The sequence below is a fragment of the Arvicanthis niloticus genome, chromosome 23, assembly GCF_011762505.2.
Source record: "Arvicanthis niloticus isolate mArvNil1 chromosome 23, mArvNil1.pat.X, whole genome shotgun sequence".
NCBI classification, from domain to species: Eukaryota; Metazoa; Chordata; class Mammalia; order Rodentia; family Muridae; genus Arvicanthis; species Arvicanthis niloticus.
Window position 1 is genome coordinate 28550430 of NC_133430.1, and position 12636 is coordinate 28563065.

General features: G+C 39.6%; 1 protein-coding gene and 1 pseudogene across 3 annotated transcripts in view; one reads left to right on the plus strand and one right to left on the minus strand.

The window, feature by feature from the left end:
* The window catches only part of Adck1 (aarF domain containing kinase 1), a 283194-nt gene that overhangs the window by 73702 nt on the left and 196856 nt on the right, over positions 1–12636 (minus strand). The gene's annotated exons all lie outside the window — the stretch shown is intronic.
* LOC143436637 (ligand-dependent nuclear receptor-interacting factor 1 pseudogene) lies at positions 5731–6452 on the plus strand (annotated as a pseudogene).

Sequence of the window (12636 nt, forward strand, 5' to 3'; positions counted from 1 at the left end):
AAGCCTTTATAAGTACACTTTTAAATGATTGGCCAACTAGAGAAAGCATGTGAAGCCACTGGAAAGAGGGCATCAGATATAGATCTGGCCCACAGGATGTACCCGCTTTGTGTCCTTGCTAAGCACACCTAAGTCTAGATCGTGTTGAGATGGCTGCTGCATCTATGTGTTGATCTGGGAGTCTCCTGCTAAAATCATATAGATGAAGTTGGTTCTGTCTGTCCTTCCTTCTCCCTGTCTTGAATGTCAATGTAATGATGCCTAGAACTATGGCAGTAACAGAAAAAGTGTAGGGCAAAAAGCTTGAAGACAAACATCAGGAAACATTGAGAATGGCAACAGACATATATGGACAGAACTTGGGCCTCAAGTTACCTTGGTGATCTCAGCACTGATGCAATGCGAGTCTATCCCCAGACCTCTGGCCACACTGAGCATGTGCTACTTGGGTATGGATACCACTGTGCAACAAGCTATTCCAAAAATTGGCAATATTTAATTGGCATGAGATCCTTAGACTGACTCATCTTATAGCCTGAAGTCACCCTAAAACCAACCTAGCCTGATCTCCCCTATCCTCTAATGCCTGGAAAACAACAGTCTATTCTGTTTTTATGCATGTAATTCTTATACTCCACATATATGTGAGATTATATTTGTTTACCTGGTTTATTTCAATTAACATAACATCCTCCAAATCAATCCATTTTATTTCAAATGGAAGAATGTATTATCTAACCACTAAATAATTAAATTTATATATATATATTTAATATATTATATATTAAATACATAAATATATATCATATATCATATATATCACAATGTTTTGACTCACTCATCCATCAATGGATTAAGTGAGTGCTGTATCTTGGCTATAATGTAAAATTGCTGTAATAAATGTAAAATATAAATATCAGTTTGAGAAACTAATTTGATTTCTTTTGGCCGTATACGCAAACATGAGATTACTGAATCATATGGCAGTTTTCTTTTTAATCTTTCAAGGAAGGTCCATCCTGTACTCAACACTAGATGTACTAATTTCTATTCCCACCAAGAACATATAGGGCCTCTCTTTTCACTATAGCATTGCCAAGAATGATAGCTTGTTTTTTTTTTTTTACAATAGTCATCTTACTAAATAAGAAGTGAGTTTGTTGTGCTTTTCTCTGCAACTAAACATGTTCTTAACTGATACAATGTATTACAGAATGTGAACTGGCTGTGACATTGAGCAGAATACAGAACACAGTTGAACCTAAGAGAGAAAGGAATAATAGTAAGAGGAGAGTTATCAAGGAAAAGCCTTCATCACAACCAAACATGGATCAAAGGACCATTAGTACATACCCCAGAATAAAAAGCCAAAGAATTTTCAAAATTTTCCATACGCTAGTGACTGTCACTAATGCTAGATGTAATTTCAATCCTCCATCTGCCATTTACAAATAACAACGTTTTCAGAAAAATCCTATCTGATTTTCAGTCGCTGTCAGCAAAACTGAGAACATATATCAAGGTTATGATGAGGAAGACCTAAATGAAGAAGCCTAGAACTATGCACAGAACCCATAAGTGATCAATCTAGGCCGCACGCATTTGTTTATACACTCAAGAGACATGCACAAGTGGGAAAGTTAAGTGAACTAGGTGTTAGTACTCCCCAGACATACATCAAACCTCCCCACAGGTTTGCAAGCTCTTCTGAAACTCTTGTATTACAAAGCAAAGTTGCTTTAGATGTCCTGGTGTCCAGGCCAAGATTCAAGCCTTCACCAAAGAAAGTCCATCACCCTCAATGCTGACAAGTTGAGAAACAACAGCCTTTCCCTTAAGAGACCAACCAGCCAAATCCTGGTTAAGTTTCTCAACATTTGATATAAACTGGTTTGTTTCTTCCTAAAAGCACTGGGCCATGGTCTTCCTGAATGGATTCACTCAAATCTCCTACTTTTTTTTTTATGTCCTGGCTCAGTCACATTTACGTACCATCAATATCAGGAAATGCTTGTATTAACATCAAACCTCACCACCAAGGCTCTTTTGTACCATCTTCTCTATTGTAGACTTTTCTTCCAGATGCCATCCCATAAATTATTGACCAGCAAGGCCCCAGAGGCTCCCAAAACAACATAGACTGTTATGGCTCTTGGTTGCACACTAGAACTATGTGGCATAACTCTGTGGAGATCTGGGCATGTCACAAACCATAGTCTCAGACTCATGGGAGAATGCCAAAGCCTTGTCCCCCACCTCAGGCCCCAAGGATCAGAGAGATGACAAAGCCATCTATGTACCAATGTTGATGGAGTATGCAGAAAATGTCCACCATATTTTTCTCTCCCTTGGATGTTTACACTCTGAAGATTGCTTCCCTACAGGAACTGGTCCTATGGATCTTAGCTAAACCTGTCTCCTTAATCCACTTTGTTGGGGGCAGACTTTTAGCAGAAAGCGGCTATCAGCTTTGCAGCCATCTTGAGCCATATACCCTGACATGAGACTTGGATTACAATAGCCTACAACAGCTGAGCACACTCCGATAATCTTGGTTTAGATACCTTGGGTGTGTAAGATTAAAGGTGTGTGAGATTAAAGGTGTGTAACTTAAGAGTGTGACTTACAAGTGTAGAGATCAGATTTAGAGACAACACCTAAGGGCATGATTAAAGGTGTGACCAAAAGGCATGGCTTAGAAGTGAGACATATAAAAGGCAGAGGCAGACAGTAGAGAATCAGACACTTAGAGGAAATATACTCTTTAGGGAGACTCTTTAGAGAGTACAGCTAGACTTGGGACTTGGACTAGGAAGAGAGACTGAAGAATAAACGGGTTTGAATCACACTCTGTCTGGTCTCCATTCTTCGAGTCCATCCTCACTCTCTCTCTTGCTGAACCCCGACCCGAGGACCGAAGTGGCAGCTTGGGCCGGGGAAACAGTGGCCGCCAAGCATGGAGTGGAGAGGGACCCAACATTTTTGGTGCCCGAACAGGGACTCCAGTTTAGGTCTCAACACCACTTGTATACCATAAGCCTTGTCTCCCTTTTTATTGGCATGTAATAGCTCCACCTCTTTGTTCAGCTGTACATAATAAATATTGTGAGCTTCCAGGGTCCTGTAGCTTTGCCATTAGAAAGCCCACTCCACCTGATCCCTGCTTTTTTGTGTGTCTGTACATTTGTCTTTTCTTCATTCGCTTGCTTCCCTAGTCAGGTCTGTCCCTCAAGACATGCTGGACACCTGTTGCCGAAGGCTTCACACAATACACAGAGAAATTCAAACTGTGCCTGGACTCAAAGCTTCCTCCTTGCTGACTACAAACTGCTAAGGGAGCAGTGTCAGCAACAGTCTTACCCAGATGTGGACCCTGTACGCTGCAATAGCCATAGGGACTGTCTGAGAAAAAGTACATCAGCAGGAGTGGGAGAGGGTTAAGAGAGAGTTACCTGCAGGGTGGTATATGCTCACTTATTCAACGATGTGGCTGTTTCCAGAATATCCGACCACTTTCTGATTAGATTTGAGATCAGATCCTCTCCACAGTAAGGAGGGCATGACCACCACTATAAAACTAGTCAAAAGCTAATGAATGAGGAGATCACAAACCCAGGCAGGAGAGGCATCTACTAAGGTCAGTCTTACTAAATGAGCACATATGTAGTCAAACTGGTAACTATAAATAGTTATGTTTATATCCATAGACTAGGGATGCTGTGGATTTGGTCAGCCAAGAGTTTTTTGGGTTGTTTTGTTTTGTTTTGCTTTGTTTTTTTCAGGTTTGTTTATCTGTTTTGCACTAGGTAGCAGTTAATGCAGAGACTATTCAAAGAAGAAAAAGTTTATTTGACTTTTGGTTCCAAAGGGAAGGCCCACAACAGTGGGAAGTAATGGTAGAAGAAGCTGAATGATCATGTCTTCAGCTGCACACAGGAGGCAGAGATTGAACTGGAAGTCAGGATGAGCTCTAAACTCTCAAAGCCTGCCCCCCCCACCCCCAGTGTCATACTTCTTCCAGCAAGGCTCTGCCTCCTAATGGTTCCATAATGTCCCCCAAACAGTGCCACCAAACAGGAACTAAATGTTCAAATAAGTGAATTTGTGGGGGACATTTCTCATTCAAGCCATAGGGACTGTCTGAGAAAAAGTACATCAGCAGGAGTGGGAGAGGGTTAAGAGAGAGTTACCATGAGAGAAGTATAATCACAACACATTACACACACAGAGAGAGAGAGAGAGAGAGAGAGAGAGAGAGAGAGAGAGAGAGACTAAATTGTAAAGAATGAAATTGTAAAAGCTAAAAACAGAAGTAAGGGAAGTTTCCTTTACAGAGTCTCAGTCCCCACCTCATAATATAGAAACACTCACCCTAGCCTCCTGGACAAGTGGCTTGGTCTCTTTCATGTTACTGTAGCAGAATATATTGAGATGAAGACTTTGCTTAAATAGAAAAGTTTGCTTTGGTTCATGGTGCTGGAGACTCTATGATGCAATTGCCACATCTAGAGTACACATTAGGGTACTTACTCATGGTGGGAGGACAAATGAACTTATGTGTATGAAAAACGTATATGTATAAAGTCTAAAGGGTAGTAGGTTCTATTTTCATGATCGAGCAGACTAAGATTGACCCAGACTTAGCCAAGTGGATGTTTCTGCATGAGACATGGAGTCTTTCCCCATAAAAAGATGTAAAGGTGCCTGAGATAGACCACTAGTCACAGCAGAATCAAGAGTTCAGCAGCATGACAGTAAGCAGAGAGGCACTGCAGAGCTGGCAGTGATTGCTAACCCACGTTTTCTGAATCTCCAGAATTCATGAGGGAGCGTCCTGTAAAACTGACCCCAATAATGTCCTTTTCTTCCTAAATTACTATTTTTTTTATTGTTAAGCTGCCTCTTAACAGTAGTGGGGCTGGTGATCTTGTTTCACATAGATGCTAGTTGGATAACAGAAAGCTGAAGCTTTCACACTGGGTCCTTCTCCACTCTTTGGGTGTTATGCTCTTCCTCCAAATTAAACAACTGATTCTAACATATATACTCACCCAAGGAAGCAGGAAACTATCAGCAGTTTACCACAATCCCCACACCTCTCTGCTCAGACAGATCTTGAAGGGTTCCAAAAGCTCCCATACATTCAGACAGCAAGATACTGCTAGTCCCAGCCAATCTATCAGTAAAAAGCAGTTTCCAGTCTTTCCTCAGATGTATGAAATCGAGATGTCTTAAAGCACTAAGAAAGAAAGAAAGGGAGAGAGAGAGAGAGAGAGGGAAGGAGGAAAGAAAGAAAGAAAGAAAGAAAGAAAGAAAGAAAGAAAGAAAGAAAGATTGATTGATTCTTAGAAAACACATCATGCATTATGACCAAGTAGAGTGTGACTCAGGAATTCCAAGCTGGTCTGACATTCAAAATTCAATCAATGCAACTATTTATATTAGTGAACAAAAATAAAAAATATTTTTAAGTAGATTTAGAAAAAGTATTAGAAACTGGTTTATAATAAAACTTCAAAACTTGCCCTGTTGACTATCTTTTGTCACATACTTCTGTTCTCTCCCCACAGTGGCTGCGGGTCCACTCTCGTGCTCTGGTTCATGCCTAGTTGGGGACCCTGTTACTCACTGCCCTGTCCCTTCCCACCCATCTAAAATTTCTAATAGTCTCCAGAGCATCTTTCTGAAAAACACAGAGGAAAACTCAGGCTCCCATTGACCCAGTATAAGATGGCATCAATATTTTTAAAAGATATTCAAGAAAGAAGTAACAAGAAATATTCTCAAGGAAACCATACTAAGTAAGGCGTTATATCTAAAGAATGATGCTGGATTTAAAAGGATATTTGGTCTCACTGAAGACTCGAGAATATGTCTTACTTGAATTCCTGATCATCTGGGCTCTAGAAAAGGTTTTGATTCCTTTAACAGTTTGGTGAAAAGTAGTTCTTACAAAGATATAGACTTTGTGGTGAAGAGAGAAGGAAAAAACAAAGTTTTTCTAAGAAAAGAAAAGCAAAAGCCAGAAGATGGATTACACAAAAAGGAGAAAAATGGAGAGTGCTGGTGACACAGTCATGAGCATCATAAATGCCATGAATGAAACTGATGTTGTTAGTTCCCAACTCCTTCGTTGTATTCACCAACATCAGTATTTTACCATATCACAACACAACGTTGTCACAAGCCATAGCACAACCAGGGAAGACAGGAGAACTGAGGCAGAACACTGTTCTCATGAGCAGCAGGAAAAAGGCACATTTAGTTCAAGCATACCTTTTGAGTAATGTAATTATTTTAAAAAGAACTATACTGACGATATTTTTTCAGTGACACCACCAGAACTAGAAGAAACCATCAGAGATGAAAAAACAAGAAGACTTAAGCAAATTCTAAGAGAAAAAGAAGCAGCTCCTGAAGAATTGCTTAAGAAGATGCACCAGAAACAATAAAATGTCTATGGGTTAAAGACTTACATTACTACAGTAGTTCCCTCCTACTTGTCATGGATCCCCAGTGGATGCCTGAAACTGAAGATGACACCAATTCTTGTATAAAACCACTGTAAAGTCATGACGTTTGTTAACAACTAAATGTCTACTTAGATAAATACCAAGCAAGTTATATACCACAAAAATACATTGAATGAAAAGGATAATTGATATCCTCAATAGAACACTGAAATTTTTGTCATACTACTCAGAAAGATAATTTAAAAGTTGACAAATGCTTTCTCTCTGGAGTTTTCATCAATACTTAGACAGCTGTGCATGATGGGGAACTAAAAGCAAGAGGCAACTGCAAGTTACAAGGGACTGCTCCGTTACTTGTAAAGGTGTTCTGAAAGTGTCTTTGTATATGAAACTTGAATTCCAAAAAAGTTTGAGTCATGACTTGACAGTAATCTACATAAGGTATTTTGACTTACTTGTTTTGGAAGAAAAGCTTGGGTATTTTTCTGTGAAATGCAATTCTCCATATTTTAGTATTTTGTACCAGGTTTCTGTTAATATTTTATCTTCAACTAAGTTCCTCAGGCCTTACTCTAAGAATACTGTGTGCTAAAATTCTACAATCTAAAATATGAAGTCAGCTGTAAGCATACCTTTACCATTGAGTTTATATGTGGACTGTCTCGGTCTTCTTAACCACAAAAATGATATAATCTAAATCAAATCAATCAATCAATCAATCAATCAATAAAAGTTCAAATAATCTCAAAACAGAAAAGAAAACTACTTCCTCATATTGATGACAGACATCTCAGGAGACCCTAAAGCTAACATCACTCATATAGGCAGAGAGTAAACACTTCCCATTAAGATCAAGAACATGGTAAGATTGCCCGCTCTCAGGACTGGTGAGATGGATCAGAGGGCAAATAGTGTTGGTAGTCGAGCCTTAGAACTGGAGTTCAAGCCCTGGAGGCCACATAGAAGAAGGAGACAAGCAGCTCTTGCATTCTGACCTCCACAATGCCTTGGTACACCTTCAGGTGCACATGCACATGCACACGCACTCATGCACACAGCATTCATAGAAGTATTAACAAAATAATTTAAATGAGTGTTTGCTCTCACCTATTATACAACATTATCAGGAAACTTCTAAGCACTTTGATTAGGCATCCAAATTTGGTAAAAAACAAAAAACAAACAAAAAAACAAACAAACAAAAAAAAAAACATGTTACTGACACAAGTGATATGATCGTTTACAGAAAAAGCCCTAAGGTACCTTCCATCAGAGCTTCTCCCACCTCTGCTGAGTGCAATCCAACACCAAACAAAGCAGGAACCATGGACCTCTTAACACTGAGTCTCACAGAAACATACCAGCGCTTCAGCCACATTCTACTGGTCACATGGACTGCATGTGGAAAAGCAACTATACGAGACAAAAATCTCGTCTCAAGACAAGGGACAGGTCATTGGGGGCGGGGGAGCACTTTGCAAGCTGGTTACCACAAATATCACTTCTGGTGGCATCAGAAAACACTAAACATTGTGGATGAATCAGTAAAAATGTGCAAACTCCATACAACAACAACCACAAAAAACCAAAATAGTGTGAAAATATTCTGAAAAACAAAAGACCTTAATTAATGATGGTACATGTAATGTCTCTATCTCTGAGTGCTGTCTGTCAATACTGGTGTGTCAATGCTTTCCAACAGGCAGCAATTCAGTGTAATCTCAATCACAGGGCAAACAGGTCTTTTTAAAGCAAAAGTTGATGAGCTGATAATAAAATCTATATGTAAATGTTTGGGACTTAAAATAAGTCAAATGGCTTTGAGAAAGAATAACAAATCTGGAGGACTGGGACTATCTCCTCCTACACTACGTCCTAAAATAATGTAAGAACTATACTATTCTAAGATTTACTATAAAGCTACAGTAATAAGGACAGTGTGCTATTAACAGAGGGTAGACATATGGATCAATGGAACAGAATAAAGAGTCCAGAAATAAACCCACTCATCTATGGTCAATTGATTTTTGACAAAGATGCCCAGGCAATCCAATAGGAAAAGATTCCCAAAAGCTGCTAGGACAATTGAATGCCCACAAAGAAAAAAATTAAACCATGAAATTTGCCTTATACTATAAACAGAAATGAACTTAAAATTGATCCCAAGACAAACTAGACTAAAAAACTTATAGAAGAAAACAGGAGTAAAAGAGTCTCTGCCCTTAATATAGGCAAAGAATTCTTAACATCCAAAGGCATGTATTCTAAAAGAAAGAAATCAATAGATTGAACTAGCTCAAAATTAAAGTCCTCTATTCCTTGAAATAGCATTTAAAAATAGAAATGAAGGCAAGCCATAGGTATATATGTATGTATGTATACGTGTGTGTGTATGTGTGTGTGTGTGTGTGTGTGTGTGTGTGTGTGTGTAGTATTCATCTGAAAAACTCTTGCACTTTAATAATAAGATTAACACAACTAAAATAGGCCAAAATGGACAAAGGTTCACATAAAATGAAACGCAGCTGGCAAATATGTAAGTGAAAATATTTCAACATTGTTGTCATAGGGAAAATGAAAATTTAAAAATATAGGTTCTTTGGAATGGGGAGATGGCTAAGTTCAGATCCCCAATGTATCCCCATGTATATAGCTGGGAGTGGTGATGTATGTAGAAGCAGAGACAGGGTACTCTCTGAGGCTTACTGACTAGCAAGCCTGCCCATATCAGTGAGATCCAGACTCAGTAAAAGACAATGCGTGAAAGAATTATGTGGCTAACAATTGAAAGTGTTAGCCTGACATCAGTGTCCAACCTCTACATATGAGCACATGTTCATGTGTACCAACATGCAATGCACATATATAATCATACAACTATAACTTCTTGCTACCCCCTATCACAACAGTCAAATCTTAGCATTCAGGAGACAAAGGTAGAATTCCCCCATTTCAGGCCAGTCTGGGATTATATAGTATCTTAGGGTTTCCATTGCTGTAAAGAGACCCATATGACCAAGGCAACTCTTATAAAGGACAACATTTAATTGGGCCTGGTTTGCAAGGGTCAGAGGTTCAGTCCATTATCGTCATGGAAAGAAACATGGCAGAGTCCAGGCAGGCATGGCGCTGGAGGAGTTGAGGGTTCTACATCTTATTCCAAAGGCAGACAGGAGAAGATTGACAGGCACCTCAAAGCCCACACCCAAAGTGACACACTTCCTCCAACAAGGCCACACCTCATAACGGTGCTGCTCCCTGGCCAAGCACATTCAAACCACCACACACAGTAAATTTCAGGCCTGCCTGTGTACCATAGCAAGATTCCATCTCAAAGAGAAGTCATTGGCTTGTATATTTAAAATATGTGGATTTAATCCTATGTCCTACAAGCAGAGAAACAGTTGTAGGTTCTCCCCTATGGTCTGTTCTTGGCTCTAACAACTGGTATGGGTTCCATCTTATGGAGTGGAACTTAACCACAGTCAGAGAGAGAGTGATTTGTTACTTTCATGGCACACATGCCACTGCTGCACCAACAGGCATATCTTGCCAAGCAGGTTATTACTATTCACAAGTGGGGAAGACTGGTGATCATTTTTCTCCTCCAGTAATATGTATGGCAGAGCCCAGCACTGTGAATACTAGCCAGTAAGGATAAAGCTTTCAGGTCAGTAACTGCTTTATTTCTCCATGTTCTATTGACTTAGGTCAATAGAGTCTTACTATCATGTTCTGGAGAGTAACCAACCTCAACATAATAGCTTGTAATATTACAAGAGAAAGTAACACAGTTGGCTTGCAGTGAAGCCATGTTAACCTTCTTCACACACGCACACACATACACTTTTAGAAGTTATGCACCAATACTGTATACTAATCTTTCATCATCTAACTATTGTTTTAATAATGAATACTTAGGGTATTTCTAATATTTTCCTTTATAAGTGAATTAATATATCTCTACTGTCACTCACCTGGGGCGTATATAGACATTTGGCCACTTTCTTCTTGGAAGAAAAGCTTGTTTTATATGATCACCATAACAAAATAACATAGATTGTGTGGCTTAATACAAAGACCTTCACTTCTCAATGTTTAGGAGACTGAAAGACCAAGAAGTCCAATCGTGTATATAGAAATTAGACAGTGGGGTCAGGTGTCTTTTTCAATTGTTAGCCACATTTTTTTTAGACATTATCTTTCTTTTCCTTTTTCTTTTTTAAAAGATTTTTGTCTTTTTTCTTCTTTTTTTATTTATTTAAGTTATGTGTGTGAATCCACTGTCGCTATCATCAGACACACCAGAAGAGGGCATCAGATCCCTTTACAAATGGTTGTGAGCCACCATGTGGTTGCTGAGAATTGAACTCAGGGCCTCTGGAAGAGTAGTCAGTGCTCTTAACCGTTGAGCCATCTCTCCAGCCCAGACGTTGTCTTTTTTTTCTTTCCAGTTTCTTTCTTCATCTTGCAGGTCATCACCTGTGTCTTCACATGCCCTTTCTTCTGTGTGAGCTTCCCCAGATAACTTCCTTTTCTTAAAACGGCATCGTTCTTTTTAGAATCCCACTCTTTTGACTTAACCTTAATTACCTCTTCAAAGATCCCAACTCCAAATATAGTCACATTGGGAGTTAGGACCCTGGGATATGCATTAGAAGGGAACAAAATTCGATTTATGTAGAGACTAGATAATAATCGCATAATATAAAAGTGTACTTTGAATTCATGCAAACATCATTTACTGGGCTTCTAGATGTCAGGCAGCATACAGGCACATTTTCCTATGACCTTAGAGTGCTTCCTGAACTAGCATGCTGCTCCTTATACAATAGGTATGGTTCATTGTATAAACTGAATTCCTATGAAAGAATCCAGAGCTGTGCTTTAACTATTTCTAGCCCTCAATTTACCACAAACCAAAAGGAAAGAAAAATGTTTCCAATGTAATTTTTAAAAAGGATGGAGACATGTAGATCACAGAGGCCCCCAAAATGAATATGAAACATCCATTTTCTCCATCATCAGAACTCAAGAGGCCGGCCACCTTCAGTGTAATATATTCAACCCATCAACTGTTTACTGAGCACCAATTATAACCAATAATCACTAAGCTGTCATTCACTAAGACAGAACAGAGTCTGGGGTTAGAAGTGCAGGCTCTACCTTTGAAAGAATGAGGTCAATATGTATGGAACAATCTGTAAGATAATAAGTGATTTAAAACTAAGGTGAAAAGTCTTACCATTTGTACAAAAAGAGGAAATGTGTGTGCTTTTTGTGCATAGAACATCTCTGGAAGGATTCTTTTTTTTTTAACTACTAAAAGTGGTGCTATTTTTGGGCCATGGTGGAGTAGTGCAGTCCCTGCCCCCCCCCCCGCCCCCCAAAAAAAGGAAAAGAAGAAAAGGAATAAAGCATCAGCTAGTGTAGGACTGATCTTTGAGAGAAGAGAAATAAAGGCAGGGAAAGTTGCAATGACCCAGGCTTACTGTCTGAGATGAGTTCCAGTCTACTATTCTGGGAGGAAGAACCAGGCACAGTTAAGAAACTGTAACTGTTAAGAAAGATCGGGGACTGGAGAAATGGCTCAGTGGTTAAGAGCACTGACTGCCCTTCCAAAGGTCCTGAGTTCAATTCCCAGAAACCACATGGTGGCTCACAAGCATCTGCAACGGGATCCGATGCCCTCTTTTGGTGTGTATTTGAAGACAGCTAGTGTACTCGTCGTATATGTAAAATAAACAAAAAAGAAAGAAATCTTTAAAATGGCAAAATGTGCAGAACAGCATATCAGAAGGAAAATGCAACACAGAAAAGAGATACTACAATTTCCAGAAAGTCTGCCTCCCCCCTCCTCCCCCTCCCCCCCTCCCCCCTCCCCCCTGCGCATGCTCTGATCTGCACAAGTGTAAGAAGTGGCCCACTGCTTAGAAAGAGCCACCGGAAACAGGAAAAAGAATGCTTTCCGGATGTTACGTAGAACCAGAAATAAACATAGGTCAGAATGGGAAGACCACACACTATGTATAGTACTGGGTGAGAGCCTCAGAAGTGAAGTCAAGTTAGCCCTCAATTATTAAAAAGTAGTACAGTAAAAACTTGTAAGTGGGCCGACCCTTCGGGGTGGGCAGTGGGAAGACATGGCAAAGGGAAAAGATGC